The sequence below is a fragment of the Aphelocoma coerulescens genome, chromosome 20 (assembly GCF_041296385.1).
Source record: "Aphelocoma coerulescens isolate FSJ_1873_10779 chromosome 20, UR_Acoe_1.0, whole genome shotgun sequence".
In the NCBI taxonomy this organism is placed as follows: Eukaryota; Metazoa; Chordata; class Aves; order Passeriformes; family Corvidae; genus Aphelocoma; species Aphelocoma coerulescens.
Window position 1 is genome coordinate 7,667,721 of NC_091033.1, and position 19,588 is coordinate 7,687,308.

At 50.6% G+C, this 19,588-nt stretch overlaps 1 protein-coding gene across 6 annotated transcripts in view; it reads left to right on the forward strand.

Moving 5' to 3' along the window:
* Positions 1-303: 303 nt before the first annotated feature.
* Positions 304-19,588, forward strand: part of CDH22 (cadherin 22) — a 76,578-nt gene continuing 57,293 nt past the window's right edge. For 3 of the 6 annotated variants that reach the window (XM_069033975.1, XM_069033980.1, XM_069033981.1), the window contains exon 1: positions 5,881-6,010. The gene's annotated coding sequence lies outside the window, so the exon portion shown is untranslated. Of the gene's footprint in view, positions 349-5,880; positions 6,011-7,128; positions 7,219-7,834; positions 7,921-8,065; positions 8,280-19,588 lie in introns of those variants that run through there. The other 3 variants (XM_069033977.1, XM_069033978.1, XM_069033979.1) reach the window with 3 other exon arrangements.

Here is a 19,588-nt window from a genome sequence, read left to right on the forward strand (position 1 = left end):
CCCCGCCTCGCGCCCTGCCCGCCCGGTGCCAGCAGCCGGCTCCGCTCGCCGCGGCCGGTCGGGGCTCCGCGCTGCTGCCGGGGCTGCGATCCGCTCCGTGCCGGGCGCCGCGGCTCCGCTCCGCTCCGTGCCCGGCTGCCGGGGCTGCGATCCGCTCCGTGCCCGGCTGCCGAGGCTGAGATCCGCTCTGTGCCCGGCTGCCGGGGCTCCGCTCCGCTCCGTGCCGGGGCGCCGGGGCTCCGCTCCGCTCCGTGCCCGGCTGCGGGGGCCGCGCCGCCGGGTGCCGCGCAGGATGCCGCGGGAGGCCGAGCGCCCGGCGCGGGGGGGCCGCCGCGGCCACCGCCCCAGGTAAGAGCCGGCGGGGGCTCGGGGGGCGGCGGGGCGGGCACGGCGGGGGAGCCCAACTTCTCCGTCCCTCGCCGCTCCGCAAACTTTGCCGCCGCTCGGCGGGGCTGCGGCGGGCGCTCCCCGCGGGTGAGCGCGGGCTCGGCCCGGCCCCGGGGTCGCCGCCGCCTCGGGCAGTGCAGTCCCGCGCTCCGGGGTGCCCCGGTCTCCTCGGTGTCGGCGGGCGAAGCCAGAGGTTTGATGCCTCCGGCGCGGCTTCCTCCAGCGGCGGGTCGGAGCACACCCTCCAATTAAAGCAGTCCGATGCTTGAAGAGCCGCAGCTCCTTTTTTAACCGGGGGTATCTTAAAACATGCTCTTCGGGCTCCTTCCTACCCAAGAGCCATCTCCCCATTTCTCTCGCTGAGACCAGAGCGTTCGTGCCCATTCCGTGCCCATTCTGCGCGGGCTTTGCTTGGGGCGCGTGTGGATGTGTGGCTGCTATGCCTGAGGAACCCAGCGGGAGCCCTTAGAGCCGGCCGGGTAACATCTCTCTTCACAGAGCCACATTTTTTTCTAACAACAAACTAAAAATAACTGTTCTAAAACTAGCACTTTCCTCATTTAAAATGTGATTCCCAACCGGCTGTGCACAGGCCTTCTGGGAGCGAGAGCTGCAGCCGCATCTGCTCCCTGGTGTGCCCTGGCCCAGTGCTGCCACGCCAGGTGCCTCTCGCCGGGCATCTGGGGAGCCCACCCTGTGGCGTCTGGGCTCCTGCGGGCACTGGCCGTGGGTCTGGGAATGGAGGGACGCGCTGGATGCCTCTTCATTTTTGTTTGATTTCTGACAGTTTAAACATCCTGCACAGTCTGGGGAAATCTGCCCTGTCTTCTCATCTAACCTCATTTTATGCATGAACAAGACCAGTTACAGGAGTGATGGTGTAGGCAGCGGCAAGGAGGGGCAGGCTTCGGAGTTCAGACATAACTTCATAAGACAGTGCAGTGCACCTCAGGGAAGCCTTTGGACCTGAGAGGGCTACAAAGGATGGGTGGCTCCACCAGAGCTCTGGTTCTCCAGGGCTTGCTTGCATGGCCTGAGGAAATAAATGGTGGGATGTGCCTCTCCATCCCTGCTCCTAGGCTGGTATTTGTGCTGTTAAAATGCCATGTGTTGCAACGTAGTCTTGCATACCACTGAGGAAATCTCAGCTCATTACTGTTTCTTTGGGACCTGTTTCTGTCTCTTCAGAGTACCCAATGCACAGAGCATGGCTGAAGCCTGCAGTCTCTGCACTCATAGATTCCATGCCTGGGCTTTGCCAGGTTTTCCCTATGGTTTTCCCTGGTGGATGCTCTCCACCTCTTTCAAGAGCACTGAGTATTTGCAGCAAACAATTATTGGGGTTGGAGATCATTGTCCTGGTACATCAGTTTTCAAATACTGAAAATAAATTGTTTCTCTGGCTTTGAGTCTGAAACGGTTTCTCTGTGCTGGTGCTGTGTTTGTTTGTGTTCAAGGCCAAAAGGTGGTTCTGCTGCTCATTGATGAATTCCCTGAAATGTTGACAGTACCCTGAGAGCAGCACAGGGTAGAGCCCACTGAAATCTGAATAAGCTGGCCCAGATTCTGTGCTGACTTTTGTCTCACGTACGTCTCTGCTCCAGTGAGGTGAGGGTCAGATCAAGTGAGGTTTGGTCTCTGTATGAAATGCCGGTTGCTGAATAATACAGTGCTGAAATTGGTGGGCTTATGAAAGAAAAAGTATGTGCTGTTTCATAGGTAAAAAAGCCAGCTTTGTTCCTGCCTAAAAAAAACCCTGCCCTTTGCTTTTTGGTGCATTGACACTTTATATTATGATATGGTGATTTCATACCTATGACAGAGAAGTGGCTACTGGAACAAGGTCAGTTTTAAAACTCTTTTTCAAAAGAAGCTAGCAGGCCTCCAGAAAAAAAAAAAAAAAAAACAACAAGAAAGAAAAGGGTGTCTTTGGGTTAAAAATAACACTTAAAATCCTGTTCTTCCTAGCTCCATACCAAAAAATATGATATTTTCATGAATTAACTGCAATGTCATATTTAAAAAATTCATAGTTGTTTCCTGTGTGTAAGGATTCTGATAAAAGGGTCACAATGTACTGTTTTCTGTTTATGTTGTCTGGTCCACTTTTGCGGGTATTTTTGCACATTAAAAATAATACTGAGCTAGCAAGGCTTTATTTGTAGCAAATTTTACTTTTGTGCTCATAGTCACTATCCCATAGCAGTAAAATTTGGCTGCAAATATTGTAGAGGGAATGTTTGTTTATTTGAAACCCCTTTTTCAACCCGTGGACTTTATTTCAATAGAAGGATTAGATTGTTCATGAAAGCTTTGAAACAAAACTGGACTTCAGGTGGGATTTAATCTGCTGTTATTCCTTTAAAGTACAATTACATATTTTTTCATATTAATTAGTTGTTATATTTTAAAAGTAAAGAAAAACAGCATGAAAAAGAAATGGTGTGGTGACACTTGGGTTCTTCCGACATCATGTCGCTAAACAGAATTTGTGCATAAGGATACAGCCATGTATGAATTTGTGTCGTTATCTTTTAACCATGTGGTTATGCAACTGCGTTTGGGTTTACAAGCAATGACACTTCTCTGCAGATAAGTCCATACATATCCCGAGGCACAGGCCATTTTGAGTGATCTGCTGTCTTGAAAAATTACATGTAAAGATGAGGTGGGTGTGAATCCCAACCAGATTCCTTGCCCGAGGTTGTAGGTGGGCACGGTGTACAGCTCCTTGCTGTTCTCGGGATCTCTTTTGTCTCTACCACCAGTTTATCCCATGGTGTTTCCTTGTGGAAGGGGTGCCCGATGGGGAGGGATGTCACCAGCTCTGCCTCAGATCGTTTGTTGCTCTGGGAATGTCCTGCCTGTGCCCTCAGCACCCATGTGCTCTTTGCTCTGCAGTGAGCAGGGTCACCTGTGTCACTTTGCTCTCAGGGCTCTGTGTGTGGCTGCCCTGGGCTGCAGGTGAAGGCACAGAGCTCTGTCCTTTGGCTTGGCTACTCCAGCGTTCACAGGGCTCATGCCTGCATGTCCCTGTGAGCTGTTTTGCTTGTGAAGTCCTCGCTCTACTCCAGCAGAAAAGCCAAGACTTTGTGGCTGGATTTGGGCAGCAAATTGCTGCAGACCTGGAATATGGGTTTGGACTTGGACTCAGCTGTTCACCCAGCATGGCCTGGGTCCCCACTACCTGCTCAGCTCTGTGGGACATCTGTCTCTGCAGTTCTGCCCAGTTTGTGGGTTAGTTTCTGCTCTGGAGAGCTGTGGAGGGCTCAGGCGTGGGGCTCTGCTCCTGCCGGCAGCCACTGCAGAGACCCATCCTCCCAGTGAGTTCACAGTTTCTTTTTCATTTAGTCATCACTTTCTATTATTTGCAAAGTCCATAAAAGGAATACAGCACATTACAGTAATTTTCAGTTTTATCCTTTGCAACAACTCTGCTTTCAGAGACTAGTCCAGACTTTAGCCTGGTTTTGTATCTCTTTCATTTTTCTTTCTTTTCACTGTCCTTTGTGCTGTGGCAGGAAGAAGGGAGTTCTGTGCTATCCTGTTGGGGAAGGGTTGTTGGATGGCACTTTTGTACTGGTTCTGCAGGACAATGTCTGGGTAGCAAAAGTGGATCCTTCTCCAGCAGTGTCTGCCTTTTGTTATCCCACAGGGCTGACTGGGATGCCCGCAGAGGGTCTAGGTTCTTTCTTTTCTGACAGAAGCTGTGGGACTTCTTGGTGATGCTGTTCCTCAGATCCTCTTGCAGTGTGGTTGGAATTCTTGCAAATGCATGTCTCAGCTCTTTGACAGCATTACAGCACCTTCTCTTTTTTCCCTTGAGGGCCTGTGGGACACGGTGGGCCTGAGCAGGTGGTAGCTGGCAGCGGGGTGTGGGGCCCCTGGCAGCCTCAGAGCTCCCTTAGCTATCGATGTTTCCTGGTGCGTGTACGGCAAACGGGGATGCAGGACTCTGCTGGGAGGTGGGAGCACAAGGAGACACTGTTCACAGCATGTGGGTTGTCTGGGGGTGCCTGTGCCTTGGTGGCTGGGCATGGTGTTTGTCTTCAAACACTGGGTTTCTGAGTGCTGTCTCAGCTGCTTCCGCACTGCTCTGACCCAGCCCCGGTGGTGGTGAGGGTGCACGCCAGTGCCAGCTGGGGCTAGCTCTCCCCAGGGGCCCTAGAAGGCATCTTTGAGTAAAAGGTGGGGGACAGACCCTGCTAAGCTGAGGCCCCTGCATTTTTCTTCTTGAGAGCAGGTGTGGTTGTGCCCTTGGGCATAGGAGAGGCAGCCAGCCCAAAGCTGGTCCATCTGTGCTCCAGCCCAAAGCCGGTCCATCTGCTCCAGCCCAAGGGCTGGATTTGAGTGGATTGTTCATTGCTGCTACACCTACAAGCTGAAAATCGAAGTGCTTTTCAGAAAGTGTCTCCTTTCTGCTGGGCGCCCCATCTCAGGATAGCTCACTAAACACAAGGCAAGGTTGCAATACTCTTTGCAACATAATGACATTTCTTCAGGAAAGGGCAGCACTTCTGTGTTTCCAGTCCTGCCCTCCTGCTCTTGTCTGGGAAATCTGCACTTGCCTTCTCTCTGCCTACTGTACCCTGTTCTGCTGTCCTGCTTTTACTCACTTCCTTGCCCCTCTGGCAGGGCCATCCATGAGCCTGGGAAAAAAAAAAAAAACCAGCAGAACTCATTCAGTTTTGACTCTACTCAGTGCTGCACTTCCTAATTTCGGATCTCTTGTGAGAGAGCCATGCCTTAGCTCACACTCTGCAGGACTGAGGCTCTGGGCTAAGTGCCTGTTAACACTGCTATCACACTCTTGTGGACAGGGTCTGCTCCCCAGACAAAGCAACCTTGCTTTTCTCGCACTGTCACTGCTGTCACATGTGCTGAATTTGGCCTTGCCTGGCTCATGATGGAAGCTGTGGCTGTAATGGAGGTGATGCTGGGCTTGGTGCTTGTCAGAAGCAGCCACGGATTTGTGGCTGCCCTGTAGGAACATTTAGCTTGGTGGCTGTAGGAGCAGAGCTGGGAGCATCCTAGCTCAGTTTAGGCCAGTGGTGTGTCAGGGCCGGTCAGTGCATGGGGTGATGTGGTCCTGTGCTTTGGTTATGGCAGTTCTGTGAGCTTTGCTGACTGGGAAGTCCTTCACAGAATCATGAAAGCAGAATTCTTTGTCCAATACCCTTTTGCAGATACCCCCTGCCCCTCTTTGTTGCTCCTCCCTGCTACAGTACTTCAAAGAACACCAGGGGAAGGAGATATGGGCCTGCTCCTCTTCACTTGCTGACACTGTCTCACTCACCACTGCCTATTCAGGTGGGGTTTTGTTAATCTCTTACCAATTGACTGTAGCCAGTGGCATTAACAAGCTTGAAGCTTGAGGCCCTCAACTCACCTGAAGCTGCTGATGGCCAGAAGCTTTCTGGCCAATGATGGGATGTGAAGGGAGTCGCCATAGAAACATCTTGGGCAATAAACGGAGCATTGAAAGCTCTGAATGCCTTTTGGCAGGAGCCTACATGTGAATGTGGGTACAGGTAGTGGTGTGCACCCTGCAAACCAAGGCTGTGAGTGAGACATTTGGAAACAGCAGCTTCAGGAGCAAACACAGGATATGAACTCTGCTTTGGTAAGCTGGCACTTCCCTGAGGTTTTGATGGCAAAACGGAGTCAGAGCAGGAGGCTGTGATGTGGTCCCAGTATGGCCTGGCAGGAGGGAGCTCATTCCCACACGTGGGCTGTGTGCAGTTCTGTGCAGCAAACAGCCCCTCTTGGGTGCTGCAGCCACAGGCTTGGGGCAGCTTCCTCGCCAGTGCTGTGCTGGGGACTCAGCGCAGCCTCTGTGGGTGACACCTGCCGGTCTCTGGATTCCTTCTGGAGCACTGCTGCCTTTCCCTGTGCTCTGGCACGTGAAAGCTGTGTGCAGGCAGGCCCCAGCCCAGCCTAGGAACAGCCCCATGTCCACCTGAGAGGTGTTGGAGCTGGGTACCCTGGGGCATGTGTCCCCTTGGTGCTGGCCTGGGTCTGCCCCCTCGGTGCCCCTCTGCTGCCTTCCCGGGCAGAGCCTGGATGCCACTGGCTGCCTGTTTGCTCACAGGTCACAGGCTGGCCAGAGAGACTGACCACCTTGATAGGAGCCTGTGAGGCAGATGGATCCTCTGGCTCTGAGGCCCCACTGTTGGCCAGAGTCAGGGAGGACAGATAAAGGTTTGGCTGGTCCAGAGAAACCATCCTGGTCTGGCCATCCCAGGAGGGAAGAGAGCTGGAAGCCATGGGCCAGGCCCTTGTTCTGACAGCCTCCTGCTCTGGAATGGCTGTTCCCCTGTGCCAGACAGTAACTTCTGTGTGTGCCTGGGGATGCTGCACTCCCTTCTCCAGTCCTGCTTCCTTGCGTCTTTGTCTGTCACACTGGGATTATCTCCCTCTGCTCCTACTGCAGCTGCTTCCCAGAATCCCAAATCCCCAAAATGCTGTTTCTCCAATAATCCTTGTCATTAAAAGTGGCTCCTAAGCTCCGAGCACCTCCTCCTGTCCTCATCACCCTCTCTGGAGAGAAGCAGTTTGAGTTGTGCACATACTAACACTGAGCAAATAATCTTGTTAATTTGGGACAGAACGCTGCTTTTTCCCCTCCTCTGTCACTACCAAACTCCAGAGCTACCCTTGGATCTTTCTGTATTTTCACAATTCAGTGTTTTTAGCTGTGTGGAAATGTGCTTTCTTCCCTGTTGTTATGGCTCCAACTAGGCATGTGGATGTTGCTGACAGCGTTGTGCCTGTGTGGGAGAGGGAATTGTTTCCCCTGCCACTGGAGTCTGGAAGGTCGAGGACGGACAGGTGAGGGAGGGGGTTGCATTGAGAGCTGGACTTCACCAGCTTTCTGAACTTGGCTGCCTTCCCACTTATGAAATACAGCTAAACCTTTTGATGGCAGGTGGGAATAGCTGAGCATCAGCAGAGTCCTTAAGAAATTACATCCCTGCTTAAACTTTTAAAAGTCAGCTGAACACCCGTTTGCTACAGCCCTCCCGGCTGTTTCCCAGTGGCACGGTATTTTTTGCAGAATAACTCCTGCTGCGCTAATACCGTCCCAAGTCAGGGCACCCCTTTGCTGGACACCCTCAGCTGTGCCGCAGGAGATGGGAATTCTTCCCATGGCAGCTCTCGGATGCTGTGGCGGTGCGAGGTCAGCCGTGCCCAGGGCCGGGGTCCGTGCCGGGGGGCGGAGGGCGGGCGGGGGGCTCCTCCTCGGGCCGGTGCCGGCAGAGGGAGCCATCCTTCCTCCTTTCCTGTGCACAGCCCGCCGAGCCAATTAACCAATTAATCTGAAAGGTGCTGTGAGAGCTGAGCTGAGAACCAGGATCCTCCACGAGGTAATGGCTCTGCTCGTCTCGCTGAGGCTGAGAAATGACTGTGTCTTTCCCAAATCCTTCTTCTTTGCTTTGTTGCCCAGGTTCATCTCTCAGGTGAACCCTTGGGTGGGTTTGATCTGGCCCAGCTTCCTATGGCCGTGCAAGACAGGAGCAGCCTCCGCGGCAGGTATGGCAGAGGCTGGTGCCAGTGCCTTGGCCAGCTGGGCGTGTGGGCAGGGGACAATCCCCAGGCATGCAAAGGACTGGGGCTGCACCTGTGAGTCCCCATGGATCGTGGCATGAGTGACCAGGTGCTGTGGCTGACCCTGCAGATGTAGACGTGGCCTCTCCTTGCCTTGCCCAGAACTTGGCAATGGATTAGTGAAGGCAAGCAAGGGCTTTTGAGCTGGAGCTGTGAAGTCCTGCCTAGAGGATTGACTGTGGTGCTGACAGATGATGCTTCTCCCATCCTTGGTACTACAAAGCGATGGACGTATGAAATGAATGCAAGCACTGAACCTTCCCCAGCTGGAGTAGCCACCACAGGTGAACATTTAAGGATTTTTCTCTGAAAAAGCAGTTTACATTTTTGTGCAATGGGAGACTCGTGTCTGGCTGGGAAGGATGTTTGAACCATCAGTTGAGGCTTTAATTGGTTTTGCACCTAGAGTGCTAATGTATTTTAGTGGATTAGATGGGAAGTGGGGTGGTGCTTGGCTGCACCAGAACTGGAGATGTGAGCTCACGTCACAGGACTGAGAGGCTCAAAGTGTTGTGCAAGGAGAATGGCAGCTTCTCACTCTGCCACAGCTGCTGCTTTCTGGTTAATGCATTTGTAAGGGTTCAGTCTGATTTCCTCTGCTCTGGCTGTGAACATGGCCTGTAATGGTGCTGCCAAGTGTTTTGGGCCTGTTGTGGGATAGCCTTGGTAAGCAGCTAAGCCCCACACAGCCAATTACTCACTCCTGCATTCCCAAGTGGGTCATGGGAAGAGGAAAGGAAGAGTAAAAGCAAGAAAATGTGTGGGTGGAGATAAAAATGGTTTAATAAGTGAAAGTGGAAGAAGAGAGGAAGAAAACAAGGGATGCAAAGGCAAACACACACAGCCTTCTGTGCACAGACTGATGTCCAGGCAGTTCCTGAGCCAACGGTGACAACCCCCCCCCGAGATCCCTCCTCTCCCTTTTTATTGCTGAGCATGACGTTAGATGGGATGGGGTAGCTTTGTGGTTGGTCTGGGTCATCCACTCCCAAACTGTTGTGCACCCCCAGTCTATTTAGTGGGGGACATGGTGAGAAGCAGAGAAGGCATTGACACTGCAAACGCTATTTGGCAATAGCTAAAATATTAGTGTGTTACCAGTTTTGTTTTGGTGGCAAATCTAAAACTCAGCACCAAGCAAAGCTGATTAACTCCCTCCCAGCCATACCCAGTACAGGACAGTTAAACATCTTTTAGTGCTCATACTGAGGGAGATGCCTTGGCAAAGAGCCCTTGTCAGACCTGGGCAGCGGGAGATGGGGCCTCCGTCCTGTGGATCTGATGGCCAAGGCACACTCAGGTTGTCCAGGACAGAGGCATGGCACTTCCTGTGGTGCTGGCAGGCATGGTGTGTCGTGGGCGAAGCTGGAGAAACAACGGACTGCTGGAAAGCAAGCCTTGGAAAGCAGGACTGTGTGTCAGTGGTGAGCTGCTCACTCAGCTGGTGTAAATTACCCTCAGTCCTTCGGAGTGCTGGAGCTGGCAGGACAGGGTCTGACCTCTGACTGCTCAGGGCTGCTGCTCAGCATCTCCCTTCAGTTCCTGGCCACAGGCTCCAGTCAGATTTGGTGCTTCTAGGGAGGCATTTTCCAAACCTTAGGCTGTCCCAGAAGGAGAAAATCCTGCAGCTGAGCCTGTGTTGCTTATAGTAAGCACTGTCGGGGTTGTGAAAAGCTGCTGTGAAATAGAAACGAGAGGGAGGGACTGTGAAGCACCAGGCTGGAAGGCCTTTTCTTTAAACTGCAGCTGAGCTGGGCTTAGGCAGAGGTAGAACACAATGTCTGGTCCTGGTTTCCAGAAGGCAGCACATGCATTTCCCTTGTGAGCGATCAAAGGCTGGGACTGAGACTCATCTCTATCTTTTTTATATCTAGTCCATCACTGTGCTATCTGGTGCTTCCCAAGTATATATAGAAATAGCTATTTTTTTTTCCTTTGTCCTTTTCTAGCCAATGCCTGGAGTTTTTGGTAACTTTTTCTGTTTTATATGTTTTTGTGTGTGAGAATTCTGTGCCTCTGTGTACCAAGATGAGGAAAGCTGTTTCATGAGTGAATGCTCCTGGTGTCCTCCACCATGGGGGCCTGAGGACTGCCCAGATGCAGTGCTCGTGTCTGGCTTGGTCCTGAACCTCTCAAAGGTTTGTTATCAGCCCTGCTCAGGGCAGCTGTGTCTTGTTTTTCTGTTTTGGAATCACAGTGACTGTGTGTTCAAGGTGGGAGTTTTGGTGTCATGTCACTGTGAGGTGTGGCGGGATAGGTGAGGGGCAAGAGGGGTAGAATGACTTCTTGGCTAGACACTGCTTGGCTCTGAACGGCCAAACTCTGCCTGAGGCTACTGCCAGCCCAGCAGCCTGAGATAGGCGGTGGTTTGGAGAGGAGGACACAAAGGAACATGTCCTCCTGTCCTGCAGTCCTCCTGGTTGACACAGTCCAGTGTCCATCTGGAGCAGTGGGGGTCTGGAGATCAGTGTGGCAGCACACAGCGGGTGCATGAATGGTTTGGGATTTCAGCACTTTTGCAAGTGGCTGCATGGATTGGGGGTGGTGGGCTCTGCACTGGGGACTTGGGGCTGTGTGAATGGGTTCTAACATGACTGTCATAAAAGGAGCTAGAAAGGAGTGAGAAGGGAGGAGTGAAGCAGCCCAGAGGACAAAGGGACTCCCAGCAAGGGTCTGCAGTGTAGTGCCAGAGCAGGATGCAAAGGGTCAATGTGTGTGAGGGTGACAAAGCTGGAGAAAGCCATACAGGGAAGTGGCTGTGTCTGTACATGTGTGCTGCCAGTTCTCCCTCTTTCAAGCATGGAGCTGCTTTGGGGAAGAGTCAGGGGTGCTCAGAGCCAGTGTCTATCAGTTTTTTTGGTTGTGAGGGTCTTCCACTGTCAGAGTGGCTGTTGTATTGAGTGGAGAGGGTTGGGTCAGGGGAGTCCTGCATGTGCCCTGGGATATATACAGTATGAAGGTCTATAAAGGGAGATCCCTTGCTGAAGCTGTGCCAGGCTGCCAGCCTGGGGTGGGGCAGGAGGACTCGGAGCTGCAAATGGCTACACCTGCCTGGGTGAGTGTCTGTGCCCTCTCCTGCATGCTCACACTCTCACATGTTCCAGCACAATCCTGCTTGCTGATGTGTATGTATATCTCCTTGGCTCTATTCTTTCATGTGCACTTTGTCCATTTGCTTTTCTGTCCTCCTTGTTGCTGCTGTAATCTCTCTCTCTTTCTCTCTTTGTTTCCTGGGCTGCTTTGCTTCCTCTTGCTTCACCATGTCCCTCTTTATTCCTTTTGATAATAATAACATTAGAACCTATGTACAAGGCCCCAAGGTCCCTGCTTTGTGCAGATATATGAGGAAAGACCCTTCAAAGCCTGTGTGCTTGAGAGGATTCTTACAGTCTCACTGTTTCCAGGAGTGTCAGAGGCAAAGGGCTTGATTGTGAAATAAGGCCTGTGCAAAACCTCACGCTGTGTCCTCTGTCCATCCAGGAATGTCAGAAGTGAAGACACTGGTCTTGTTTGATGGTTTTACACCAAAGCCCTGAACCCCTGTGCCTGATGGAGGAACTGGATGATTAATCTCCCTTTATCAGTTGTGCTGAGCAGAGTGGTTGTTCCCAGGGCTCCCAGTCTGTCCCTTCTTCATTGTGCCATTGGTTTGGTAGTGACATTAAAGTGAAACTACTTGCAGATTCTGTTCCAGTCTGCTGTGTTCACGTGCTTCGAGCTTTCAGAAATGTTCTCCCTTTCAACTGCAATTTGCACATTTGGCCTCTGCTGAGAGGTGATGCTTCAATGGGATGCTGAAGTCTGGTGGTTGGAAAGCAGTGTTTCTAGTGATACATTGAGCTGTCTTGCTTTGCATATGTGATACCCACTGTATTTCCTGTGCTTGAGGGCCCTGTGTGGCTGCTGGATGCTGGTTCACAGTCTGCAAATACAGCACAGGGGGGATGGTGGAGGAGGAATCAAATCTTTTTCTTCATTTGACAAAGTGGTCAGTTTCTTGCAGAAGGAAGGCTGGCACTTTATCTGGCTTGCAAATCTTATCCAGAGGCTCGCTGACTTGTCATAAGGATGTAGCTCTGCTGTGCTAGTCCATCATCATTCAGACCATAGATAGCAAAGGTCTCTGAAATCAGGAGACACATTTAACACTTTTTGTCCCTCTTAAAGTCCTCCAAGGAATGTACATCCTGTGTGTAGTGGTCTCTTTCAGCCTTGCTCAACCACACTCCAGTTTTCTGATGCTTCCACTTTAGCTTTCTCATAGGTGAACCTTCTGTTATTTATGCCTGTGTCCTGAATCTCCTTGCTGAGAGCTGGATTTGGGAAAAGAGCAAGCAGTAAAATCAAAAGCCATCACCTGTTCCTGTGGTTTTCTTTTCTTTGCAGCCCTTTGAGTTTATATACAGCAAATGTCTGTTGCAAAGTCTGTCCCTGCAAACAGCAGCAGGCTGTTTTGGGATGTTTGCTTCCCCTGTGATTTCTTTTTGAGCAGCACGACCTGTAAGCAGGGTCATGACTCAAGAACAGTAGAAGGAGACAGGGGTGGGCTGTAGCAGCAGGACCCTCTGCTCTTGTCTCTGCAGTAAAGAGCAGAGGGGCTGTAACACCCATACCAGCCCTTTCCTGGGCACCGTGGACCACTGTGGAGCCTTTTTGCCAGCACTTATATTGGTCACTGTGTTGGACCTGGCTGTCAACAGGATCATCTCCTTCTTTCTTTGGGCAAAGTGCCTCAGAGAGCCTGAACACACTTTCCAAGGAGAAATTTGGTCTCTCTTCTGAGCCACAGACCTGGGGGATGATGTCATTTGTGGATGCAGCAGGGCTGGCAGCTCTGGGTCCTGCACATGAAGGTTTTGGAAATTCTACTGGGGAGCACCTGTGTGTCAGTGCTGGCAGCAGAGAGCAAAGCCAGGGACTCCCAGAGTGGGTGGCCAAGGTCTGTCTTGATGAGATGAGGCTCACCACTGTGGGAGGGGGAAGAGGGTGATCTTAGCTGTTGCTGCCTTTAGGTCTGCCCCTGGTTGCTGTGTACCTGCCTGCAGCACTTAGGAGAGTCCTTGATAGCTGAAGGTGGAAGAGGAGTGTGATTCCTCCCTGGGCAAGTCATGTTGGGGAAAAATAAACTGGATCTGGCCAGGTAAGATTTTTGAACAGCACCTGTAAGTACTGTTGGGGTTGCTCTGTGGTGGCTGCTTCTCCATGAGTGTGTGTCGCTTTGGAATCATCCTGAAGCTGTTTGGAAAGTGGACAGTGGCACATTCTGCTTGCAGGGGGCTTGTGAGAGGTGTAATATTGCTGGCAGAGCAGAAAAAGTTGGTGTACTGGTGTCTGTCCAGTACAAGGCACATCAGACAGGACAGAAATGGAACAGGACCTTGTCACCTGTTGTAGCATTTACAACAGGTTGCAAGATCCGGGATCAGCCCTTCCTTAAGGGAAGGAGGAAGGACCAGCCCAGGAAAAAGCAGTGGGACTGGTATGTCTCTCTCTAAACTATCCCATCACTCCTGGTCGGCAAACTCTCCTCCTCTTGCTAGTTAATATTAGTATTCCGTTTGTGGAACGGGCGATGCAATTAACACAAAGGTACAGTCATTCATTCTGACTGGAGGACTCATGGGATCAGATGTACTGGGGATAGGAAGCGGAGGCTTTCTGCTGGGAAAGAATGTCACAGCACAGCGGACACAGAAATGAAAAGCTATTAATAATGATCCCGGAACTTCACTTCCATCAGCTGTTTATTTAAAGGTGCTCCATATTCAAAGCCTCCTGATTTATGTGGGCAATAACACTCACAGTCCTGGGATCACTTTTTTAAGCAAAGCTAATGGGGTGAAACCATCATACTGCGACAGTAGAGATCAAGCTGGGAAAATGATACTGGAGAGAAAAATAAACTATTGCCTAGATAATCCCTGAGCTACGCTGGGCTGGGAGCTGGTGTGAGCTCTCTGCTCTTCCAGCATTTATTAAGGCTTTTACTTCCTTTTTTTACTTGGTCTTTGTGAACAGAATTTAGTGGGCATGGAAGGATATAAAAATTTGATTCTACCAGACAGGATGCTAAAATGCTTCTTCATTTGCATGCAAGTGACCTGGGACAGGTGGTCTCTCTGTCCCTGTCTCCAGAGCTCCCATGCTGACTTGCTCCATTCCCAAAGGACTGGTTCGACTGGGGAAAGGAGCCCGTGCTCTCTGCAGTGTGGGTTTTGCTTGCACAGGAGTGCCTATGGGGAGAGAAGTAGGATGTTCTGGGCTGTGGCACAGAGGGGACAAAGGGCTGCTCTGCTTTGGGGGTGTCTGGTTTCCATGTGTGTCCTCTTGATGGGGCTGTTTGCCCTGGCAGGGAGGGCTTCTTGGTGGGGCCCACGTTGGGCCATTGGCCTGGCATGTGAATTTGGCAGAAACTCATAGTGGTTACCTTGTTCTGAAGTTAAACCACGACAGGAGGTTGGGCTCAAAGTGCAGGAAGGGCTCAGGGCAGGAGGAGTGTGAGTGTGGTGCCGGTTTCTTCTGACTGCATGTGAGCCCTTGGGGGGCAGGAGCTGGTTTCAGCAGCTCCCTCTGGACATGGGGCAGTGTGCAGGAGTGCCAGATGCTGGCCATCAGAGGATATGTGGCTTGTGGTGTCTGCAGGGCAGTGAGCAGCTTTTGGCAAAGCCTGGGTGTTTTTCCCGGGGAGGTGAAATAGCCCTGAGGCTGCCGAGCTGCGGTTTGAGTTGCTCTGGGCAGCGACTGACTCCTGGGACATGACTCTAAGCACTGTTCATTGTCAGGAGCTGGTAGTGGTGATGTGATTAGTAGAATGAAGCAAATGATTCCAAATAAATAATGCATCACTCATTAATGGTTGAATGCAAAATTTAGCCTGTTGCTGTTGTCTGGAAGATGCTTACAAGGAGGTCAGTCTTTTAGTCTGGAGAAGGCAGTTATCTGCAGCTCGTGGGCAAACGCTGTGCTCTGAGGGATTCCTGGCACATCTGCTCCAGAGTGTACATCCCTGGCCCAGCAAGAGGCTCTGGTCCCTCCTGGTTGTTCTTTGTGAGGGGGAGGTGGGCTTTGCTTTGAATGAGTGTCTGCCAGGTGACCACCCAGAGCCTCCTGTGGGGCTGCAGTGCTCTGGTGCTTGTTCTCAAGAGCACTGCTCACTGCTGACCTGCTTCTGCTCAACGTGCAGCCTCAGAGACCCAGGAAGGGACATAGCAGAGCTCTGATCATCTGGGCAACCCCTTTCCTTGCTGTGCTCCTCTTGGAGATGCTGCCTTTCAAACAGACTTGGCCAAAATGTACTGCCTATGTTGGAGACTCAGCTGCCAGAGATCTCTGCCAGCTGTGGTGGAGTGTTCTGCACAGTGCTGCATCTTAGCAAAGCATATGTGCTTCCTCTTTGGGGGATGAGGCTGCGCAACATTCTGCTTCAGGGTTCCTAAATTCCTGTGGTACCCAGATTCCTTCTTTTCTTCCTGGTGCTTAGGAATTCCTGGAGAGCAGGAAGGTTTGGAGCATCTTCTTCCAAACCAGAAAAGCCTGTCTGTAGGCAGCGCAGTGTTGGATTTCAGCAGGATGTTGCAGAAATAATTTTCTTACCCATTACACTATCTTGTTTCTAATTTTTATTTAATGAGCTCCTCTGAAAAAAAAAATCGTTGCAACAGTTTTGTTAAGTGTGAGAGATCAGGCTGAAATTGGCATTAAGGAGACTAATTACACTCATTCTTCCACCTTTCTAACAGCTGTTTATTGCTGCAGGCTTGTTCTGAGGTGCTGAGGAAGCCACTTAGCTTGGGCCAAAAGCACCCAAAGAGGTATCTGCAGCAGAAAGTTGGTACAAGCTTCTAATCTAGGCTGTGCACAACCAGATCATCATCTTACACTGCAGAAAAGTACTGTGAAAACTGCAGGTGCAACTCCCCAGGTCTTGTCCTGGCTTTTTGCTGCTCTCTTGTCCTCCCTCACAACCTCAGCTTCATTGTGGAGGATCCTCTGGGGGCCTGGTCTTAGTCTCAAAATGACAGTGTGCTGCCAGGGGAAGGGACTTCCTCAGTCTCATGCGTTCTGAAAAGAGGGGTTGCAGATCTCCTGTCATGAAGACTGAGGGATTTCCAAGGACAAAATTGCTAAGAGGATTAAGATGTATAGGGAAGAAGAGTGAGCAGCAGCAAGAGACCTTCCTGAAAGTGATGTGTGCTGCCATAGTATTTATTTCACCAGAGGACTGAGTCTGAACATGACCTTGAACCTTGAGAAGCAAATTGAAGGAGGTTTCTTTGAACCTTTCTGTCTCACTGTAATACCCACTTGTTATTCTATGTAGGAATTTGGGGAATCTTTCGCAAGAGGTAGAAAGTTGCAGACAGAGCTATGAACATCTTCAATTTTCCATTTAATCACACAATATTGAATGATAAATAATTCATGCATCTGCCAAACATTGGCTTAAAAGAACCCAATTCCCTCCGCATTTGTCAAAGTGGAAGAATTCCATTTTGTGCTTTTTTATTTTACTTTGTCCTTTAATTCCTATCCAAATGGCCCATTGCCTGGGCCATCAGCTTTGATTCCACCTGTCCCATTTTGGGCTCACGCCTTGCCTTTCTTGTCACTTTTGCTGGTGTTCAGGGCCCAAAGAAGTGGCAGCAGGAGGCAAGGAGAGGAGTGATGGTGGTCCCTGGGTGTCCTGGGACCGTGCCACACGTGCAGCTCTGGCAGTGGAGGCTTGTGAGGGTTCTCTGCCCCACTGCACGAGAGCACTTCTAGCTCCTCAGGATGTGCTGGGGCATAAAAGATGCAGCTCTTTTGGGAATGCACCTTCTGACTCTGTACAGGGTGTTTGTAAGGGAATGACTTTCAGATGCAGCTCTCTCTCCAGATCCTAAAATTAATGACTTGCTCTGAGCTCTGGTGCTCTCTCACCACAGCAGGAGGAGCTCTGTCCATCCCAGAAGTTGTGACAGAGATGCTGTGATGCCTGCTTCCACCTCCTCCCCGAGATTGTTTTCAAAGATGAATTAAAAGTATTGTATTCACGTAGACAAGGCATGAAAATTCCATATTTGGAGAAGAATTGCTGCAGAGCGAGACCGTTATGGCTGTAAAAACCTCTTCCCTAGGGCAAATGTTGAGATTTTCTTTGCAATTAAAATTTCTTTGAAACTTGGACTAGAGAAGATTTGGAGGAAAAAAAAACCTCCTAAACTTTGAAAATACTTCTTTCCAAACAATGCTTGGGTAAGAGCTTTAACAAACACTGTTCCTCCCAGTGTGTCTGGTAGTAGAAGGTGACTGAACATGAGAAGTTAAAAGGTTGTGAATAGCTCCTGCTCTGGCAGTTGCCTCATTCTTCTATTATAATTTCTCAAGGCAGCATCAAAGGGGACAATAATTAAACTTAAAGCAACTTAAAAAGAAGGGAGAAGAGTAATGTTTAGTCATACAGACCTGAGCATTATGTAGGTACACATTCCTCTGCAAAAAGAACTTTTCTCGACTGTGTGGAAGTTTATCTGAGAAGAAAGGCAGATGAAGGAGTTCCTTGCTGGGAGAATAGTTCCAAGGAAGCAGAAGGAGAAAATCCAGAGTTTTACTTCAAGAATAAGCATGACTAAACTTTTACTACAGGTTAAGGGTTTTCTGCCCTGTTGTCAAAGCTGAGGCTAGGGTGACATCAGTGAGAGAACTTGATTTTATCATTGTCTGTCTGTCTTCTGTGCACTGTGTCAGGGCTGAAGACTTGCTGAAAGGGCAGATTGCTACCAAACATTGCATGGTCTGAGCCTGCACTTGGGATATGCTCATCTGGTAACTGGTTACATGGCCCTTTCACTGTGTAAGTAAAGATAAAAGTAATTTGAGTGTCTTATTTCAAAAGCCTCTACAGTTTTGAATCCTTTGGCCACTAATTTCCAGCATTTGTACACACTGTGATGCTATATGCTGTCCAGGTTAATATCTCTAGCCATCTCTCACTTGATTGGCAAAATTTGTTGGTGTTCTGGAAAGGACACTGAGTTAGAACCTGTCTTCTGCAGGATCCATTTCAGTAGAGGGTTTCAGTAGTAGGGGTTCCAGAGTTTGCAGTGGCAAAAACCTGTCTAGCTTACAGTTGTTCTCTGTGGCACCAGTATTCTGGTGCTTTGTCCAGCTTTATCTGAACATTGAGACTTAAATGCCACTGATGGGATCTGCAGCAGAATGGGAACTTGCAGTGCAGTGGCTATGATCATCATCTGTCTTGATGTGAGTGGGCATCCCACACCTTTTCTCTCAGCAGTACTGCCATCCCTTACAGAATTAGTGATGTGTGTTCATGTATTCCAGCCAGGGACACTGGTTTGTGGGGGCTGCAGCCATGCAGAGCAAGTTGGAGCTGCAGCCAGGTTGTGTTCTTGGTCCCTGGTATTTTCAAACCTCGGAGTACTCCCTGTGGGGCAGAGGGCTCAGTGCCCTGGCCATTCCATTGTCCAGCCCAAAGGGGTAATCCTGGGGTGCCTCTTGGATGCTAGAGAGGAGCTGTGGGAAGTTGTGGGGATAGGGGTGGGTGCTTGGCCAAGGTGCAATGGTCCAGGCTTGGTGTGGTACTGATGTACGTTGTCAAGAGAGAGTGTGTGGGATGTTGGAAGCTTGACTGTGAAACACCTGCCTGGCCTGGAGTTGACAGTATTTTATGTCTGGCAAGATTGCCTCATCTCTCATCTCTAGATTTTGAGGAGAAGTTTATAAAAGAAAAATAAAGGTATCTTTGCCTCATCTTGTCTTACAATACCCAGTAAAGAAAGTGAGCTCCAGAGAGCCTGAGTTCATGTCTTAGCCCTAGGCCTGGAGATTATGAACCATCTTAAAGCTTTGCAGCAGCCTTGCCATGCTTGTATTACCTCCATACAACAGATCTGGGGAGTGTGCTCTATCTATCCAGCCTGTTCCTTTTCCCAGGAAGGGGAGCATTAAGCGGATTTGAATCCTGTTTAACAGGAGGAGACGTGGTCACAGCCCCCGTGCTGCACTGTGGGCAGTGCTGGGGAAGAATTGCTGTTGGAGTAATTGCAGGTTTTTTCCTGCCCCGTCTCCCAGCAAGGGCTGTCTGAGGCTGGGCTGCTGTGCTGCCCACGCTCTCAGATGTGAGGCAGGCAGGGTCCCCATGGAGGCAGACTGAGCTGGCGCTCATTTGATCCCCAGAGCTGCTCTTGTGCTTGCACGTGGCTTCAGCTGTTCCCTTAAGGTGGCACAGCTGACACATGTGGATGGTGCTGGAGCCAGTGCACACCCTCCGAGCTCTCAGGTAAAAGCACAGTGGGGTCAGGAAGGGCTGGGCAGAGAATGGAGGGGGCTGGTTAGCGCAAGAGGTTGGCCCCACTCTTTAGAAAGGGTCTCCAGATAGGTTTGCATGTTTTGGGAACAAGCTGGTGTGAAACTTGAGCTCTTCTTGCTGCTCTAACTCATTCTGCAGGCAGCTAATTCAGCAGCAAGAGGACCATGGGCGTCAGGATTGAGCTGTTGTCTCTGACCAGCAACCCTCCTACTGCAGCCTTCATTTCCTTGTGTCCTCTGTGGGGTGTGGAAGGGCCATGGAAAAGCAGAAGAAAGCCCAAGC